Below are 22,182 nucleotides of genomic sequence, written 5' to 3'. Positions count from 1 at the left end.
CTCCTAGTACAACATTAGCACCTCCCATTGGAATGGAAAGCATTGGGCTAGTCAATACATATTCTCCCATTGATAGCTTGATATTATGGCACCTTCCAGAGCAATTTATTGTTCCTCCATTTGCAACCATCACTTGACACTCTGGTGCTGGATATAAGAAGCAATTCAATTCTTTTACTACCTTACAATGAATAAAATTGTGGGTACTTCCTGAATCAATCAACACTATTACCTTTTTCTTCTTGATTTTTCCTTCTATCTTGATGGTTTGAGGAGTGGTAATTCCAGCCAATGCATTACAAGATATGGTCGGATTTATTTCTTCTTTATCTAGGCTTTGTTCCTGGAGTATATCCTCTTCTTTTGACCTTTCTTGCTCCTTTTTGTTGGCATTACGAGACAAGTGTTGTCCTTGATGGAAAATCACACAGATGATAAATTATAGTGCAACAAAGTTATTTTCAAGTTCACGCACTTTCATGCAGAGAAACGTTTCTTTCATATGGTGAAAAGTTCATGCACTTTCATGCAGAGAAACGTTTCTTTCATGTAGAGAAAAGTTCACGCACTTTCATGCAGAGAAACGTTTCTTTCATGTAGAGAAAAGTTCACGAACTTTCATGGTTGGCTCATGGTATTAGTCCGACAGTTTTTGATCCTATGGTTTTGGTCTGTGGTATTACATTCAAAAGTGTTGACCCCAAGTATTGGGTCCATGGTATTGTTTTATTATGGTTTTGGACTGTGGTATTGTGGAAGACCTAAGACTATAAAAGAGGAAGGAGATCATTTGGCAAAGTATGATCTTGATTAATTGAATATCTAATAAGTGCTAGATCAGAAATATTTATGATTTGGGTTATGGTGCAGATCTAGATCTGAATAAAGAAGGAACCTGAGCTTTATAAGGCGGATCTACTGATGGGTCGAGATCTCCTTGGCGCATGATCAGATCTGTAGATCCGATGGTCTGGGGTATGAGTAAAGTTTGAAAAATTGATCTATACCTGCAGGACCGCAGGTGCGACACAACTACAGGTACGGAGGACCGCAGTCCAGACACAGATCAGGTGCGGAGGTACGCAGGCGGTTTGCAGCAGCAGGTGCGGAGGTTCGCAGGCGCAGAAGCACCACAGATGCGGAGGTTCGCAGGCCCAGAAGCGCTGCAGGTGCGGAGGTGCGTAGGTGAGCCGTAGACTCAGGTGCGGAGGTGCGCAGGCAAGCAGCAGGAGAAGGTGTGGATGTACACAGGTGTTTTATTGGTGAAGTTGCGGATCTTTCATGAAATCTTTTTAGCTGCTCCTGTTTGTTATTGCAGTATTCTAGGATCTAAAGTGATTTCTGGTTACTGGTACTGTGTTCTGATAACAACATTGATTGATTGTTTATGTTCATAATGACTTGTCCTTATATGATCTGATGGACTAGATCTGATTGCTAGCTCACATATTATCCTTGTATATGTATTGATCTGGTGTTTGGGTGATTCAGAAGATTGATTGATTATGTGCTTCAATTATATTAATGGGTCGAGTATGAAAATTGGATGAAACGTGGTACCCGGAGGAGAGAAGATTGTAGGGCGCACCTACATACTAGTATCTTAGCTAGTACAAGAGCTAAGGGGGTGATAGCTCCCTTCCAGTAGCAGTTGAAAACTTTGGAGCATTGTAGCAAGTAGCAGCCTACGTACTAGTAAATGGATCGGCTAGTACAAGAACTATGGGGGTTGTAGCTCCCTTCCAGGAGAGACTGGAGAACGAGAGAGGGTTGTATCTCTCTGCAGGTAGAAGCCTGCATACTAGTATAAGACTGCACTAGTACAGAAATATTGTAAAAGGATTTTCTTATTAAGAAGAAGATTGAGATGACTTGCAGCAGGTGGTTTTCTCCCACATTGGGTTTCCACCTTATATCATGGTGTTCATGTGTGTGGCTTATGTGTGATGATCTGTTCTATTTTACTGCACTTGTTTGTTGTTAATGTGGTTGATAATGTTCTAATGCACTCATTGAAGATCAATTAACTAAATCATAAGTTTACTAAATATACGTGGGTATTCTTAACTGAAGCAGCATATATGAATCCGTGTATGGAAATGAAAAAGTTTTATTGACTTGATAATACTGATTCACCCCCCCCCCCCCCCTCTCAGTATTATTTCCAACAATTGGTATCAGAGTAGGTCCTTTTTGTAAAAGCTTGATCGCTTGAAGGAGATCCGTGGAACAATGGGAAAGAAGCTTAAGAAGAAAGCGTCTAAGCAGAAGAAGACATCTCAGAAGAACTATGACAGTGGGAGAATCGATTGGGGATTATGTGGAAGAAGCACTTCAGATTTAGAATCATTTCAGAATGAAGATGAACTATCAGGTATGAATTTGTTATCCTCTGATGTTCCAGCTATCTATCCATTTGGAAAAGATGAAAGTGATAGCGAAACAACTGAATTTTCTTTTATGGGCAAGCAAGAAAGATATCAAATAGAGGCAGAATTTAAAAGGCTTACAGACAAAATTAGAAATCAACAAGATCTATTGAACAAAAGGGAATGTGTCTTCAAAGAAGAAGCTGCCAAACTAAAAGCTCAACTAGAGGAAGGAAACAAGGTAAGGAATTATTCAAGGAAAAACATCAAAAGTTGCAGGATGAAGTAACATCACTAAGAGATGAAGTCAATGAAAGAAGCACAACCATCAAGAAACTCAGAGATAGATCCAATTACTATGAAAGTCTTGAAGCCACGATCCGCTCGCTAAAAGAAGATCTTGAAGAATCAAAGAAGCAGAATAAATAACTACTCCAAGCTCATGAAAATGAAGTTCTTGAACTAAGACGTCAATTGGAAGAAGAAAGAAATGTTGAAGAAAACGTGAAGAAGCAGTATCTTGAAAAGGAAGAACAACTTCAGGTTGAGGTAAATATCTTGAAAGGTAAATTAGAAGAAAAGGATAAGCTTTTACAATTTCAAGATAGTACTAAATTCTTGGATGATATTCTTAATAGTCAAAGGTCTCCTGCTATCAAAACTGGTCTTGGCTTTCATGAATCTATTGAAGGTGAATCTAGTTCACAAAGTAAGACAAGGGACTCTACTGCAAAATCTGAAATGCTCAATAAGGAGATGAAAGGTCAATCTCATCATCAACCAGGGAAAGAAATTCTTCAAAGAAAATCTTTTACTCCTCCTATGATTAATGTTGAATGTTATGTATGTCATAATCTTGGACATGTTGCAGCCAGATGTAGAAGAAGAAGGGTTCAAGACCATCATGCAGAAAGATCATCACATTCGAGGTACTTTAATGGATATTGCTTTGCTTGCAATATGTTTGGTCACAGAGCTGTTGATTGCTATAGAAGAAATATGAGACATGTAAGATGTTACACATGTAACAAGCTTGGACATATAGCTAAGGAATGCAAGAACAAAGTATGGGAACCATACCAAAAGGAGAAAACATCATCATCACACTTGAATATGTGGAAGAAGAAAGAAGTACAGTCAAAAAGAGGCGGCACCACACAACATACAGACATAACAGAATCAGAGGGAGCTGGAAGTGTAAAACTTCAGTGTCCAAAATCTCATACGCAGGTTTTTTAAAGAGAAGTCACGTATATATGCTAGTTGGTTATGGCATAGTCGCGTATATGTTTGTTTGAGGAAAGGCAGACAGGTTCAGGATCAGTTACGATTCGGTTTATTATTTGTGCTGTTTGATAATGGTTACAAATTGTTGATGATGTGTGGAAATAACTTGATGATTAGAAGTGTTTTGTTTCTAACTTGATAATGATGATGTCTTGATACTTCTTGCTGATATGCAACCAAGATGGCACAGGTTTAGGGGGAGCATATGCTTTTAATGCATTGTTGGCATTATGGTTAATAGTCCTTGGTGATGATGCTTATATGGATAAATGATTCATCTTGCTATGATATGGTTATGAGTTGTTCAGATGATTCTTGGGGTTACATCAGATTTGTGGTTGATTCTCTAATGGTGCTTACATGGTGATCTTCATAAGGATAAGGAGAAGTACATAGCTTGAATTCACATCTTCTTTACTTGATGATGAGTCACTCATATGCTGTTGTCGTCATATGCATAAAGATCATATATTACAGTTATGATGCAGGATTCCTATTGTTCTTGGCACATATATGGATGAGGATTGTTGGCTGATGATTATTCAAAGTTGCATTGTTGGAGACATGATGATGATGAGTTCTTACCTATATGATGATAGGTTGTTTCGTACATATGTTGATTGATGCAGATATTCCCAATTGATGATACTTGGTTCATGCAGATCTGGATGGCTATGGTGTTTCTCACATATGATAGAATGTGAATGATTCTGTTCAAAAGGATGAGTTGATATGGACATACCTTGATGATTCATGCACTAATACAAGTTGCTGGTCTAGTTGTTGTTGACAGATGCTATGGAGCAGATCATACAGTGTTGTTGCTGATGTTTATCATGATCTTATTTAGGTGTTTGGTCTCTGTTATAAATGTCATGTATATCATTCGATGTAAAGGTCATATCAAGACTCATGATGTAATAGTGTGTCTCTATCTATTGTATTCATTTGATGAGATCTCTTCAGGTCATGTAACAGCTTATGTTGGTTTCCCCACTGTGCGTGGGATGAATGATGTTATTCTCTTATGTTATCATATGTAAACTTTTGGTATATCACCATTGTGATGGGAGATAGACGTATGTATGAGTCTTTGGTGATAGGTAGGTCATTTATGATGTATAGAGTCATGTTCTTCTTGTAGAACATCAGATGACCAAGGGGGAGCATGAACAAGTATATTTCAGCAGAGCAGAGATTTCAGCATGTTCTCAAAAAGAGCATGGATAGATTGGTGCACCATGGCATATACAAAGGGGGAGCTCATCCAGAGATTTCAGCAGGTACTCAGGGGGAGTATGGATAGCAAAGGAAGAGAATATCTTGGTCCGCCCTTTGCCCTTGATGTCAAAGGGGGAGAGTGATTTGGTATTGTTGCCATCAAGTCCAAAGGGGGAGATTGTTGATGCCTGTGTTGTACTTGATGGCAACCAACTCGTAGAAGATCAACTCACTTATATATATATATATCTAGATGAATCTATGGAAGAGATATCAGATATGACAGAGTGCATGGGATGTTGGACAACTCAAAGGAATCAGATGACAGTTCTCAGGTTAGATTTGCCATCAAGTCCAAAGGGGGAGATTGTTGGCATTTTGAGACAAGTGTTGTCCTTGATGGCAAATCACACAGACGATAAATTATAGTGCATGAAAGTTATTTTCAAGTTCACGCACTTTCATACAGAGAAAAGTTTCTTTCATATGGTGAAAAGTTCACGCACTTTCATGCAGAGAAAAATTTCTTTCATGTAGAGAAAAGTTCACGCACTTTCATGCAGAGAAAATTTTCTTTCATGTAGAGAAAATTTCACGCACTTTCATGCAGAGAAAAGTTTCTTTCATGTAGAGAAAAGTTCACGCACTTTCATGGTTGGCTCATGGTATTAGTCCGCCAGTTTTTGATCCTATGGTTTTTGTCCGTGGTATTGCATTCAAAAGTGTTGACCCCAAGTATTGGGTCCATGGTATTGTTTTATTATGGTTTTGGACCGTGGTATTGTGGAAGGCCTAAGACTATAAAAGAGGAAGGAGATCATTTGGCAAAGTATGGTCTTAATTAATTGAATATCTAATAAGTGCTAGATCTGAAATATTTATGATTTGGGTTATGGTGCAGATCTAGATCTGAATAAAGAAGGAACCTGAGCTTTATAAGGCAGATCTACTGATGGGTCGAGATCTCCTTGGTGCATGATCAGATCTGTAGATCTGATAGTTTGGGGTATGAGTAAAGTTTGAAAAATTGATCTATACCTGCAGGACCGCAGGTGCGACATGACTGCAGGTGCGGAGGTACGCAGGCGGTATGCAGCAGCAGTTGCAAAGGTTCGTAGGCCCAAAAGCACCACAGATGCGGAGGTTCGCAGGCCCAGAAGCGCTGCAGGTGCGGAGGTGCGCAGGTGAGCCGTAGACTCAGGTGCGGAGGTGCCAGGCAAGCAGCAGGAGAAGGTGCAGATGTATGCAGGTGTTCTATTGGTGAAGTTGCAGATCTTTCATGAAATCTATTTAGTTGCTCCTATTTATTATTGCAGTATTCTGGGATCTGAAGTGATGTTTGGTTACTGGTACTGTGTTTTGATAACAGCATTGATTGATTGATTATGTTCAATGACTTGTCCTTATATGATTTGATGGACTAGATCTGATTGCTAGCTCACATATTATCCTTGTATATGTATTGATCTGGTGTTTGGGTGATTCAGAAGATTGATTGATTATGTGCTTCAATGATATTAATGGGTCCAATATGAAAATTGGATGGAATGTGGCCTTTCATATTATGTGTTGTGCTTCAGGAGTATCCAGTATGAAAATGTATGAAATGTGGTACCCAGAGGAGAGAAGATTGTAGGGCGGCACCTACGTACTAGTATCTTAGCTAGTACAAGAGCTAAGGGGGTGGTAGCTCCCTTCCAGTAGTAGTTGAAAACTTTGGAGCATTGTAGCAGGTAGCAGCCTACGTACTAGTAAAAGGATCGGCTAGTACAAGAACTATGGGGGTTGTAGCTCCCTTCCAGGAGAGACTGGAGAACGAGAGAGGGTTGTAGCTCTCTGCAGGTAGAAGCCTGCGTACTGGTATAAGACTGCACCAGTACAGAAATATTGTAAAAGGATTTTCTTATTAAGAAGAAGATTGAGATGACTTGTAGCAGGTGGTTTTCTCCCACATTGGGTTTGCACCTTATATCATGGTGTTCATGTGTGATGATCTGTTCTATTTTACTGCACCTGTTTGTTGTTAATGTGGTTGATAATGTTCTAATGCACTCATTGAAGATCAATTAGCTCAATCATAAGTTTACTGAATATACGTGGGTATTCTTAACTGAAGCAGCATATATGAATCCGTGTATGGAAATGAAAAAGTTTTATTGACTTGATAATACTGATTCACCCCCCCCCTCTCAGTATTATTTCCAACGCTTCTCTTCTTCCTCTTCGCAATCTATGTAGAATAATTTCTTCTCAGCACACCTATGACCTTTAGTGTATTTGCTATCACAACTGTAACAAATCTCTTTTGCTCTTTTTTCTTCCAATTGTTGTGGTGTCAACCTTATAGGTTGTGGAAGACTAGGGGCAACAACACTTCCATATTTATAGTTGTGAGTGGTATGTTTCCTGGTTGCTATAATTTTTCTTTCCATTTTTCTTGCTAACCTGAATGCCTTCTCTAATGAATCACGTTCCCAAAGGCGAACATCATGTTGGATATTATTCTTTAAAGTCCTTATGAACACATCAATCCTATGCTCCTCTAGAATATTTTTCACCTTTATGTTCAATTTTTGGAACTCCTCAATGTGCTCCATTATTGAACCCTTTTGTTTGAGACTTATCAATTGGCTAAAAAAAGTGTTGCTTTTGTATCCTCATAATGTGCTGTCAATTATTCCGTAAAAATTACCCAAGTGATAATTTGTTTACGAGAGAAAAGCCATTGATACAATACAAACTGATTTGGTTCCAAATATAAAGTTGCAATACGTACCTTTTGTGTGTTTTGCACATTATTGAGATCGAAAAATTGCTCCATCTGTAATATCCATGTTGCGGGATCCTTGCCATCAAACTTCCACATATCGATTTTTGGAATATGGTGGGTCTTCGATCCCACATTAGAGTCTATGAAATCATGATTAACATTTATTTTGTTCACATAATGAGTTTCCTTTACAACCTTTTCATCATTAGTAAGTATTTCTTGTAGAAAATTTGTCAAATTTGTCTTCAAATCTGCCATGTCTGTCTTCAAGTCTGTCTTCAAATCTGCCATGTCTCTCTTCAAATCTGTCTTCAAATCTATCTTCAAATCTTCCATCTTAGCTTCCATGCCCTTTATCTTAGATTCCACGCCATTTATCTTAGTTTCTGTTAGCTTTTGTGAGCGTGAAATTTGTTGCACTTGTTCTTGTGATTTTGATATATCATGTAGCATTTCTTCCTCTTCTTCATGAGTCATGCTAAAGCTTTCAGGTTGCTTACTAGGTCTTTGCATTTTCTTTCCTCGGGGCATCAGTTACCAATAATAATTCTCTACTATTCCCTTTGAATTCCTTCAAAATAAATTTTCAAACCAATCTTAAGCAAAAATTTAAAAGAATCTACACACCTTTTTTCACTTTGTAGGAGCTCGATATTGCCTCTGATGTATCTCTGTATTTTCGGATCATCCAGTTTTGAAATTGCGACCTGCAGTAGCCCTATGTGTCCTCTTTCCAATGCCACCAGTCTGATCCAAATTAGATTCTCCAAGGAAGAGTTATGCAAATCTCCCACAATGACCTGATTATTAGACTAGTTCAGTAAAGCGAAATTGTACGTCGGGCCACGAGTCACTGTTTAGACCTTTGGCTTTGAAAAATATATACAAAAAATTACATTCTGTCCTCTTTCTGTACCTTCTTAGGAAATTTCAATCCGATGCTTAGATAGAAAGTTATGACGATTTTCCCCAGGTGACCTGTTTGAAATGTAATTCAGGAGTCTGCAAAAATACCAACTTCCTCAGACCATATCTCCGTAAATATAGCGCAAAAACCTCTGAAATTCCAACCTGAGCTTTAGCACGATTTCTTCTCAAATGGGTTTTTTTCTTAGCTTCTGAAATGTCGCAGAAAAAAAGCTATAGCAAATATTCCACGATGCCCTGTTTGGAGCATCGAAACCCTAGAATTCAAAGCTCTGATACCAAATGTTATGAAACCAGCTCAAGAAAAGATAAAAAAGATAGATCAACGCCTTAGAATTCAGCCTCTTCGAGGGGGCAACCTCCTTTACATTACATAAATAAACAATTCCTGGATGATTCAAATGACAAAACCCACTTTCTATATATAGGAGCCTAAGGAGTCACAATATAACCCGACCGACCTAACAATAATAATATAAAGCCACAAAAATAACAATAGAGGAATTCTATGGGGCACAATAATAACAATATGGAGATAATAGGGGCACAACAATATTAATAAGGGATGCAACTACAATATTAATGGGGTAATCACTAGTATTATAGGGACCCAACAATTTTCCACCAGAGCCATAAATTCTTTAAACCTGTCAAAGACTTCAGATTTTTTCTTAAGGAAATATATCCATGTATTCCTTGAGAAGTCATCTATAAATGATACATAGTACACATATTTACCCAATGATGGAACCTTCACAATTCCAAACACATCACTGCGCACAAGCTCTAATATCTGTTTCACCTTGTTACTGCCAGAGGGGAAACTCACTCGATTCTGCTTCCCATATACACAATTTTCATAGAAATCAAAATCCAGAGAGCTATTACTCATACCTTTACCATGAAGTATTCGAAGACCCTTCTTTCTAATATGTCCAAGCCTTTTATGCCACAACATGGTATTTTCTCTAGAGACCACTAGATTTTCTGCTCCACTTTCAGGAACCATATAATTGTTGCACCCATCAATAACAGTGCTACCTTGCAGCTTGTACAGAGTTCCAATCCGAACTCCCCGCATCAATACCAGTGCTCCTTGAACCGTTTTGCAGGTATCCTTCTCGAACACTGTTTTTACACTCGCATCATCCAGCTTGCTAATAGAAATCAGATTTCTAGCTAATGCGGGAATATGCAGAACACCCAAAAGTGTTCTAGCTCTTCCACCTTGCAGCTTCAACTTTACTTTTCCGCGACCAATGATTCTAGCCTTCCTATCATCCCCCAAGAAGACATCACCACCATCATATTTCCCATACTCGTAGAACCACTTTCTATGGGGAGTGAAGTGAAAGGATGCCCCTGAGTCAATTAACCATGCCTCATGATCTACATGTGTACTTGAAGAAGCCAAGTACACATCCCCACCTTCATCTGAGGTGGTTTTCGCCTCTGCAGAAGGAGCATCATCAAATCTCTTTCCTTTATCAGGAGCTTTAGATTTATAGTCCCTTTTGTAGTGACCTTCCTTTCCACATTTTTAGCACACCACCTTTACAGGTTTTCCTGGAGATTTAGATCTCCCTATAGATTTAGATCTCCCACTCGATGACTTATTTTTGTTTTTGTTCTGGGATTGTCCTCGTACAGACAAGGCATCACCATTCTGGCTCTCCATATTTTTCCGTGTCATCTCCTCCGTCAGCAAGGATGAGACTATTTCATCAAAATGCAAGGTAGTTACATTGCTACCTATTGCAATAACTAGACTATCCCACGAATCTGGTAGAGAACACAACAAACTGATGCACTTATTTTCATCTGAAATTTTAATATCGACATATGCTAACTGACTTACCACAGTATTAAATGCATTCAGATGCTCTATCACTGAGTCACCATATTTCATCCTCAGGTTATACAACTTTTTCCGTTGGAACAGTTTATTCACCAGACTTAGAGTGGTACAAAGTCCCTAACTTGTTCCATAAAGCCTTCGTCGTAGCTTCCCCTGATACATTCAATAATACTGAACCTGAGACACACAATCATATTGTGCTCTTTTCCTTCTGATCCAACTTCTTCCATTCTTCATCGGACACTCCCGTTGGTTTAGTACCCGGATCTACCGCGATCCACTGATCTTTATCGACCAACAGATCCTCCATCTTGAGTTTCCACAACTCAAAACTCTGACCATTATATTTTTCTATCTCTATCTTTCCACTGCTCGCCATATTTTTTGACCACCAGAATCGATCTCGTAGATCTCCTACTGAATAGGGTCTACCACAAGCCTGAGTGAAACCCCTTAGCAACAAAGGCGTCCCCTTGAAGCCAAAACTTCTCTGATACCAAATGTAGGTTTTAACCCCTTACAGAAATTACCTGCATACTAAAAACCACAGAAATAAACAATGTGAGAGCATAACACATAAAACACATATACACAGAGATTTCCCCTGGATCCCAAAACAGGGACTACCAGCTTGATTTTTCATTACATTCCTTTCAGTGTTACAGTACATATTTATACATGTCGAAGCATCCAATACCGTGGACTGAAAAACCATCGCGTCCAAAACCATGGACCGAAAACCATCGTGTCCAAAAAACATGTGCGCAAATCATGCACAAAACCATAGGTGGGTCCGCCCAACCTAACATAGGATCCAAAACCAAAAATTTTTGCGGCGTTTCCCTGGACCCCATAAAGTGGGGTTACATGTGTCCCTCAAACCCCCTGTGACCTCCCTTCCTCTAACCCCCGGTTAACTACATGGGTTAGTCGTGGAAAGAATATAACACAACCCAACATTTACTATAATTGTAGCCATAATTTTGTATATGACATTACATAGTGCTATTGGTCCGAACCCTTGCAGTTCTTCTGAATGCTCTGTCTTCGGGATCAGGGCCAGAAATGTGGAGTTCAAGGTCGGGTGCATTCTTTTGGTGCGCCTAGAATCCTCCACTAATTTCACTATGTCTTCACCTCGGAATGGCCATGTCGCCTAGAAGAATTCAGTTGTGAATCCATCTGGCCCTGGTGCTTTGTTTCTCGCCATATTCCTAATGACTTCTTTTACCTCTGTTGTGGATATTTCTCTTAATAGGGCCATGTTCTGGTCTCTGCTCACTAGGTTAGGGATGTGTTGTATGATTTTGTTTATGTTTTCCTCCCTTCTTATGTTTGGTTATGTCAGCAGCGCTTTGAAGTGTTGTACTAGCAGATTCTCCATGTCTTCCTTTTGGGTAAGACGATTGCCTTATTGATCTACTAACGAGAAGATCTTGTTCTACTGCCTATGATAGATCATTGCTTGTGGAAAAGCCGTGTGTTTTTTTCTCCTTCCTTTAACCATTGGATTCTTGATTTCTATTTCCATAGTATTTCTTGTTGTTGTCTTCTTTCCTCCATTTTATTAATCAGCTGCCCTTCCTCATCTGCTAGCCCTTCACTTCTACCTTCGTTGATTATTTGTTGTTGTACTTCCTTCATCTTTGTTGGTATTTTTGCTATCTTTTTATTTCTGTGATGTTTCCAAACCTGAAACTTGGAGGAGATAGATGAGAGATCTCAAGGTACTTGTTGTAGAAATTTCAGGCATTTTTTCACTATAATTTCATAGATATGATATAAATAATTTAGTGTTCTTGAATGCGTCTAAAACATGCTTCAAAAGGTAAGCTTGGCATTTTTGCTATAATTTTTTTTTTGTTTTTTTTTGAGATGTTTCGGACTATGAAATTTGCATAAGACAAAGAGAAAATCATTAAAGTACTTATGACAAAAATTTCATACGTTTTTTTGCTGTAATTTCATAGATATGATATGAGGAACTTAATTTTCTTGAATTCTCTTGAAACATGCTTCAAATAGGTAAACGTTTTGCTACAACTTTCTTTCTAAGATGTTTCAAACTATGAAATTTCGATGAGATAGAGAAGAGATCTCTAGGTGTTTGCGATAGAAATTTCAGAACTAGATTGCAAAATTGGATATGTGTCATGTTATGCAAATTCATTCTTGGGAAGAAGCCAAAAGCAACAAGTTTTGGGGGAAGTAGACTTGGTGAAGGAAGAAGCAACAAGTAGACCCAGTGAAGGCAAAATCAACTAGCATATCTGGTAAAGGCAGAAGCAACAAACACACTTTGTCAAAGTATAAGCAACTAAAAAACATTGTGAAGAAGCAAGTAGACTACGGGGGCTTCACTCAATGAACCTATGACGTAGCACGTGCGTTTGTGGCATACTAAATCCAATACACCTTCCCAATTTAAAACACCTCTACTTTCAATAGACATTGTAGGTATCTATTGTTTCATTAACATTTTTTCATACCCCTTCATATTTTTTCATTAAATTTGAGCTCCATTTTTTATATTTGTCAATATAAAAACCCTTTACCCCTATTATATGCTCAGTATATTATGCCATTTTTTGGTCAATATATATACCTCAATATGAATGCACGTGGTATGGTATTTCTCCCCTAGTGAAGTCCCCGTGAAGTAGACTCAGTGAAGTAGGTTGGTGCTTAGGAATATGTGTAGCAGTGGGGATTGGTGTCTCCTATAGGCTGGTTCCTACACAGTAGTAGAGGGGATTGGTGTCTCATGTTAGTTGGTTCCTACAAAGCAACATAGGGGATTGGTGTCTCCTGTATGTTAATGCCTAAAAAGTAGAGAGGATTGGTGTCTTATGTAGGTTGGTGCTTACAAAGCAACATAGGGGATTGATTTCTCTTGTAGTATGGTTCCTACAAGATCTTTCATATAAATAATTTTTGTGGTTTTCTCCTGTAAGGGTTTCTATGTATATCTTGTGTTATTTCTTCAGATTATGAGTTTGATGTTTTATGATGTTTGACTCTCTTTAAATAAGTAAAAAATTGTCAATATATTGACAATCATCATTAAAAACTATCATTATAAGAGTTCCAAGTATATCTTGTGTTATTTGTTCAGCTTATGAGATTGATGTTTTTTGATGTTTGACTTGCTTTAAATAAGTAAAAATTAACATTATATTAATTCACCCCCGTCTCATTAAAATTGTGAATCCAACAATTGGTATCAGAGCAAGTTCCTTCAGAAGTAGTCTAGGCGCTAGAAGGAACATATCAAATGGGCCATGGCTAGTCAAGATGGATCAATATGTTGAGCATTTTTCAATGCTTCCTTGCATGATTAAATCTCATGCAATCTTAGTGGTCCCCTTATTTATGAAATAATATGGACATATGCCATTGGACCAAGAGTTGTTCCCCTAATGTACATGGGATTTGACTGAGAAAATCCTTGAATCTTTTGTCGTATTCTTATACAATTACTCCTAATTTCTGCTTAATTTCTTTAAGTTTATTTTCTCCAAGATGTTTGAAATATTATGCTTTAAATAAATATAGGAAGTTGGCCTTGATTTTTTCCTTGGACTTTGCTTGATTCTCAATGAAGTTCATGAATCGAGTTGGGTTGTTTTATTTTCTTCATTGGTTATATATTCTACATCCTAGAATTTTGCACACACAAACCAATGTCTCTTAGGATCCTTGTCTTCTTCGTAGAGTGGAATGTGGTTACCATCCATTTTATATGTAGGTAGAGGTTTCGACTTCGAATATTTTGAGGTGTCTGAGTTTGTCAAGCAACTGAAGGAGTAAAGTGTGTGCTTGATTATGTGTCAACCGCAATAGTTGGTTGGATGTGATTCAACTGGACTAGTCAATAATTAATTGCTATAAGGGATTCTTCACTCTCTTTGTCTTCCTTGACTACTTTGCTTGGATATCGAGGCCCAAAATCCTTTGACACTTCATCTCCTAGTGTTAGGTTTTTGGATGTTTATGGTTTGTCAATACTTCTTTATGATAAAAAGGCTTTTGACCCTCATTGTAACAAAATCCAACAAAGGCTTGCAACTGTCACATCTCTTCTGAGAGCTAAGCTACTACCATTCGAGCTAGTTTGCTTTCATTCTGCATGTATATAGTATCATCTTTTTCCATCTATTAATTGAAGTCAAGTTTAATTACATCTTTGTGGTTTGGTTATAAATTTGTATTTCATTTCATTCTCTTCATAAATTTAGATTACCGAGATATTTGACCATATTTCAACTTGTAACTTATAGCCTCCCAATCAATATCATGCTTTATGTGGATGTTTCCACTAATTTAAAAAACCTTGAGATTTTCAAATTTAAAAAACATCGAAGTGTCCTTTGATCCACTAATATAAACATAGGTCACAATATCATATAATATATTCTCTTTGAGCACCACACATTGAATAAATACCCAAAGGAGAGACATGGCTCCAAGAAAATCCTTCTTGAATACTAAACCTCACCCATTAATGGAAATATCCTCACTCTTCCGTTATGGATATAACCCTTTTCGTATTTTTTTTACAAATAACACTTCATGAGATTCTACCCGTTCCCCATGATATGGAAATGGAAGACAATGTGATATTGCTAAGGACTCACGTGGATTTGAACTTAGACACATGGTCTCCTCACAATGACACACCTTTAATGGATGATTCAATCAATTAACCAAGACTTAAATTCATAATTATATACAAATATAGTAAAAAGAGGATACACCTTATGAAATGTTAAAATGTTATTGTAAATTTACTATAAAAACATCACAATTATGACGAATTTATATTAAGGGCAGTTGTGTGAAATTCATTCTCTTATGTATTTCTTCCAATAAACAAAATAGCAGTCTAGCATGCCCCACATGCCTTTGAATATGACAAAGGAATCATAATCAATGGTGTTGAAGCACCTTTCAAATAAATTATTCATATCTTGGTTCAACGTGATTGATGCCTATATTGGTTTATAGATACCGAGATTTATAAATATAGGTGTTAAAATGATTGACTTTAAATTGAGCTTTTGTTTGAGTCTTTCGGATAGAATTTTTCTTTGTCCGAATAGATACCCTTCACCCATCATCAATAAGAAAAAAAACATTAATGATCAAATAATTATTGTTTTGAGGATTTTGTGATTTGTACTGGGTCCAGAGGTTTTTTTGGAATTATCATATTCATAGTTATTAGAATTGACCTTTCGAGTCATACATGGTGGTTTATCATTGGAATAGATTTATAAGAGTGTAGGAAGATCTCGTGGGAATTGAATAAATAGAAGAATGAGTTATGTGGAAAGAGAATGTTATTATTTATAATAGTAATTTTAAATAATTTTAATTAATGATAATTTTAATTAATTTATAATAATTTTAATTAATTTTTTAATTTATTTTAAGTAATTTTAATATATGATAATTTAAATTAATGGTTTTTCATTTATTATTTTGTTTTTTTAATTTTATTTTAGAATTACAATCCATTCTAATTAATTTTAATATTATTTTAGAATTTTATTAAGAATGTTTAAGTTTCTCCTTTAAAATTTAAAATTTATTAATAATGTTAATATTCATTCATATAACCCGGATGCGGGTGAAAGGACTGAAAGCACGGTAAGGCCACATGGCCAGCAAGAGCTGCCACGAGCCAGCCCGTGGAGGGACGAGGCACATCAGGCCGAGGGAATAAATGAGGGAGCCTCTGCTCCAGATCTTAATGAGCATTAATGTTGGCAGAAGGTGAGAGAGAAGCGCATTCATGGCGCTCAGGTTCCAAGAGAGGGCTGCGGATTTTAAAGCTGGAGCAAGGATGTTGCAGCGACATTCTTGGCAAGTTCAGTTTCAGGTGCAATCGAGCAGGAACATTCTCTGCTCGCGGAAGACTCTGGAGATTGGGAATTCGATTCGTGAGGCGGACATTCTGGGCAGTTTCTCTGTTCGTATGGCAAGAACAAGAGAAAGACAACCATGTCGAAGAGGGCCTGGTCGTGGGGCTCCTTCTCGCCCTCCCGCAGTGGCAGAAGAGCATCACCACTGTTGTTGCTCCTATTGTTTTCGTAGAATTGGAATTCCCCACCTGCAAGTATCTCAGTTCATGGACACCTCCAACCCGAATGAGGGACCGCCAAGGCAGCCTGCGCTTCCAGCGTTCGGCACAGCAGTCTTTAAGCTGGGCAATCTTAATGCCCATGTTTCAATCCTTTTTGTCAGAGACGCAGAGGAGGACCTCGAGGGAGCACGCAACAGCGAATTACCCTCTGCGAATCCGCTGGACAAAGTCGAAGATCAAGCAGTTGATGCAAAAGGGAAGACGCCCATCCAGGCGGCGTCATCGTCCAAAGCGGGAGCGACATCGTCCAGCGCGGAAGCGAAAGAGGTCCAGGAAGACCCCTTCGAAGGCTTTGGGTACCCGATCGTGGAGATGGACCCGGAAGATTTGGAGCCAGAAGAATAGCACCATCATCCTCCCTCCTTTCAGGTCCTGTTTTGTTGTCTTCTGTCTTGGTCTCTTGGTCCTGTTTTGCGGTCCTCTGTCTTGGTCGCATATTATGAATGGGTCTGGTAATCTTAGTATAGGTCCTGCTCTGTTTTCAATTACGTCCCCTAGTTTATTATGGAAGTCTGCTAATATACAGGGTCGCCCCTGCGTGGGTAGTGTTTTTGAGTCTCAGCCCCTGCGTGGGCATTGTCAAAGTTAAAACAGTGACTTTCTGTTAAGGTTTTGGGGCATCCAGCGCTCAATGCAAGCAACTGTCAGCTGCCACACCACAGTGCCATCGATGGCCTTGGAAAACTTGTTTCACTGCATGTAATTTCTCTCTGTATATAATATAATTTCCTAGAGTAGTCTTACTGAGAAAAAAAAAATATTCATTCATATAATTTTGAATTCTGATTAAGATAATTCATGTTAATATTAGTATTAATCTTTGATAATCTTGATATTTATTTATTATTATTATTTTTAACAGAAACGGGTAGTGGATATATTAGAAACTTGGCCTTAATGCCAAAGAGCGGATTACAAAGGGTGAGTCTGAAACGATAAGTGCCGAACAACCTTGCAAGACCGTGACATTTATGATTAGCTCACATCTTTTCTTAGCTACAACTATATGGTCAATTTCAGAGATTTTCCCAAGCTTGTGGGTACAAACAAACTGATTTAATAGAAAGCAATAAAACATGACTATGATCTAAATTAAGGAATTGGTTCCCATATTTCATGTCCGCCTCTGAGCAGAGCACAAGCTGTAAGAGCGCTGCTTTGTTAGCTTCAATGTCCGCCTGCTTATTATTGGCTCTCAACACATGATAGAAATTTAAATTCTGGAAAGAGTCACCAAGATCTGAAATTCTGTGTATCAGCCTTGCTAGCCTTAAGTCCTTTGGCTTAGAACGAGTCACCATAGAGTTGATAATAACCTGAGAATCTCCAATAACATTGACCTCCCTGATGTTCAGCACTTTCAGAATCTTGAGACCTTGAAAAATAGCCATAGCCTCAGCTTGGATGCTGGAAGCAATGCCCAAGCCCCAGGCGAAGCTGTGGATCCTAGAACCAGCTGGGTTTAATATAACTCCTCCAGCACCAGCTCTTCCAGGATTTCCCTTAGTAGCCCCATTAAAAAATAAGGAGTGCCTTTGCTGGTTTGTAATCCATCCCTGGAGCTCGTTTGCTATAACCCTTATTTGCCAAGCTTTTAGGAAGGGGATACTCTTTACCAATTTTTGGAGTTGTAGGTCGAGAGAAGAGCCCCAGTTTTTATCCTGCTGGGTGAGATTTAAATCATCTTTAAGGTCTCTCAGGCACTCTTTTAACTGGCATTTTATTTTAACTGCCACTAGCTTGATGTCCTGTTCGCAGTTTCAGAAAATCATTTTGTTTCGCTCTAGCCAGATCTACCAGCAGATAATTTTAGGGAGAATTAACCAAGCCGCTCTATTAATTTTATTTTTTGGAGGAGGACCAGGATACCTTTGCAGCCATCTGTCGAAAAAACCAGCAGTGGAAGAAGGCAACTCGAAGCTAGAACTCAGAGTATCCAGCAGCACGGACCAGATTTACAAAGTAAAGGAGCAATCTAGCATCAAATGTGAAATGGTTTCGTGGTTTGCCTTGTAGAGTCTACACCTTGAAGGGCCGTGGAAGCCATGCTTCAGCAGATTATCGCCAGTCAAGATTTTGGAATGGCATAACAGCCAATTGAAAAAATCAATTTTTGGCAGCGAAGGGTGGTACCAAATCCCTTTCCAAGGCTTTGGATTCATGGCCACATGGGGGCGCTCGCACAACTTGGCATATCCTTGAGCAACGAAATAACCACCAGCCTGCACACCCCAACCTCTAGAATCCCTGCTTCGCATCCGCGATGGAGCTAATCCGTGAAGCTTGGAGAGCAGTTCCTCGCGTTCTATAGCCAAATCTGGGGGCGTTTCAATTTTCCAACCAGCCTAGCGAGATTCTTGCCAGACTGAGATATCCCACAAGGAATGCATTCCAGCATCGTTCATCCACCTGCGCAACCCTTGGAGAGAGGGGCAGTCTCCCAGCGGCTCCTTGTTCATAATTCTGTCTGTCCAAAGGTTGATCCTTTTTCCATTGCCAGGGACCCAGTAGGCATGAGTATTTATAAGCGGACAGGCTTTTGAACAGAGCTTCTGGAAGGGCGAATTCAGAAGCGGCAGAGGATGGTCTAGACAGCGGGAGCGTTTGCCCTTAAAATATTTTTTCCAAAGAGCTAGATGTGCCCAGCCAGGGTTCAGAGCTATAATCCTCCAAATGAGCTTAGCCCCCATGGTGATATTTTGAACTCCAAGATTTTTGAAATTCAAGCCTCCTTCCAAGAGTGGTTTGGAGATGGAATCCCAGCTGACTAACAAAAACGTTTTTTCATTTTGCTTGCCCCCTTTCCAAAAAAATTTCCTAATGATCTCCTCCATTTTTCTGAGAATCCCGGAGGGGGCAAGAAGAACGAAAAACTAAAACAAGGGAAGACTGTTAAGCACAGATTTAATGAGGACAGAGTTACCAGCAATGTTGAGCCAGGAAAAGCCCTAGGCAAGAAACTTTTTCTTGAATTTCTCTAGTTGGGGAAGCCAATCTCTGCTGAAGGCTCTTTTCAGAAAGACAGGAAGGCCCAAATACTTGAAGGAAGTCCAGTTTGAGGAGGCTGCAAAACCAAAGGCTCTGGAAATGGAATTGAGCATGCTGGAAGTGGTGTTCCAGCAATAGATATGGCATTTACCATTGTTTAAACTGCCTCTCGAAATCAAACAAAACTCGTCCAGGACTCCTTTAAATATAGAGGCTATAAGCACAGAGGCAACTCCCAATAACAAGGTGTCATCCGCAAAGAGGTCATGGTTGATGTTTTTAACACCTCTTGCTATGCAGAGCCCAACAATTTCCCGATCCATCATTTTTTTATCTAAATAGAAGCTGAGGACAGAGGCTTGAAGAACAAACAGAAGGGGTGAGAGTGGGCACCCCTGCCTGAGCCCTCTCATGGCTTTGAAAAAGTCAGCGGCTTTGCCGTTTACTAAATGAGCGATCTAAGGCTCCAAAATGCAGGCCCGAATCAAGTTTATAAAGTTCTCCCCAAATCCAAATTTGTGTAATACTTTCAGCAGAGAACTGTGCTTGACTCTATCAAAAGCATTCGCTAAATCAACCTTGACCACCATACCTTTTTCCTTGCGACTAGTACTTGAGTGGATTGCCTCTTGGACCAGCATGTAGTTGTCAACTATCTGTCTCCCTTGAATGAATCCTCCTTGACTTTCCGGAATGAGTTTGGGGAGGATGAGCTTAAGTCTATTAGAAATAACTTTAGTAATCAGTTTATAACCGATGTTACATAGCGATATCGGACGAAACCTGTTGAAAGTATTGGCTCCTTTCTCTTTGGGAATGAGAGCAAGAAAAGTAGAGTTCGTGCTGCCTCCAATTTTCTGGCAAGCTTGGGACTTGATAACCATTTTGTATAGATCATTTTCCACAATCTGCGAGCAAGATTGGAGGAATCTGGCTGTAAAACCATCCGGTCCAGGGGCTTTGTCCGGGTCCATGGCGAAGAGGGCATCCTTGACTTCATTCTTAGTGACTTTAGCTTCAAGAAGGTGATTCATTTCAACAGTAATCAAGGAGGGAACCATGTCAGTCATATCAGAGCTTTGGTCTAGATTTTTATCTTCGCTATATAGGCTTTTAAAATGAAGGGAGGCAGCTTTTTTGATGCTTGCATTGTCTTTATGAGTAATAGTGCCATCTTTAATTTCGGAAATGGCATTGGTGCATTTCCTGGCCTGAGCTTGTTTATGGAAGAAGGAAGAGTTCCTGTCCCCTGCTTTAAGCCAAAGACTGCGTGACTTAAGTCTCCAGTACTCTTCTTCTGCTAGACAAGCCTTGTGGAAGATTTGCTGGAGCTGGGCTTCTTTGTCTAGAAATTCTTTGGTTATTTCAGCTATTTTAGCTTGGAGGTGGTGACTTTCCAGACTGCGTTGAAGAATTTTTCTTTCATTTGCTAGATTGGGCAGAGTTTTGACCCAGCTTTTTAAAGCCCTTTTCACTCTTCTGAGCTTCTCCTCCCAGACAAAAAAGGGGGAGCCTTTTACTGGCTGCCTCCAGATGTCCTTAACTAAATTCATGAAGTCTGATTCATTAGTCCATAGCGGGCTGAATCTAAAGGGGATAGGACCAAGGTCAAGCTGAAACACCAGTTCCAGTTTGATGGGTTTATGATCCAAAGTGCTGCAAGGGAGAATGTGAACTCTAGCTTCTAATCCGAACAGAAGAAAAGAGCTTTGAATTAAGAATCTATCCAATCTAGCAGCAATATGGCCAGGACCAATTCTTTTGTTAGTCCAAGTGAACTTACCCGAGATTGGCTGGATGTCCAGGAGGTCCCAGTCCTGCATAAGGTCCACTTCCCATTCCCTTGTCAGATCTCAAAAAATGCTGCCTCCTCTCTTGTCTGTTGAAAGGAGAGTAAGATTGAGATCTCCTACTATGAGGATATTCTCCAGATTGACGAGATCTGCTTGGGTTCTTATGGAGTCCCAGCAGGCCTTTTTTTCCATAGCGTTCACAGGGATCTACACGTTGAAGAGGCTGATAATCTCTTTTGAGTCTAAGTGCTGAAATTTTAAGAGTAGCCAATGAGTATTGAGGGATTTAGAAACGAAAGAGAATTTGCTAGCGTTCCAAAGAGTGGCCAGCCCTCCAGAAGCCCCTCGAGCTGAGATAGCTTTCGCCTCACATTTGCTCCAAAGTTTCTTGCTTGCTTGAAGGAAGACGGAGTCTTCCAGTTTGGTCTCCTGGATGAGAAGTATGTCAAGAGTTTCTGTTCTTATTAAAATTCTGATGGCTTCTTCTTTGATTCTGCTCCCCATACCTCTATAATTCCAGGAGACTATCTTCATCATTTATATTTCTGGTTGGCTCCCTTGGAGCCTTGGGGCTGGTTTCTCGCCATCTTTTCTTTTGATGCTAGGAGCTTCTCAAGAGTTGGCTGGCTACCTTGAAGTTTATCCTTGAAGGTTTCCTTCTCTCTTTTTTCCCGGTCTAATTTGCGGCCTCTTGTGGATCTCCTTATCAAAGCTTGGGATTCTCCTATTTCCCCTTCTTCCTCCGAGCACTCCGATTCATGCTCCTCTTCCTCTGCTGCGATAGTATTTGCTTTGGAGCTCTCAGCCATTGCTAAATCTAT

At 39.3% G+C, this 22,182-nt stretch overlaps 1 protein-coding gene across 1 annotated transcript in view; it reads left to right on the top strand.

Annotated features, from left to right (window-relative positions):
• Nucleotides 1-22,182, top strand: part of LOC149148330 (acyl-CoA hydrolase 2-like) — a 501,847-nt gene that overhangs the window by 184,257 nt on the left and 295,408 nt on the right. The gene's annotated exons all lie outside the window — the stretch shown is intronic.

Source organism: Pinus tabuliformis, chromosome 9 (assembly GCF_031772625.1).
Source record: "Pinus tabuliformis cultivar Carrire ecotype Pingquan chromosome 9, CPIR1, whole genome shotgun sequence".
Classification (NCBI taxonomy): Eukaryota; Viridiplantae; Streptophyta; class Pinopsida; order Pinales; family Pinaceae; genus Pinus; species Pinus tabuliformis.
The sequence above is the reverse complement of the archived record's forward strand: the minus strand, read 5'-3'. Positions and strand labels throughout refer to the sequence as shown.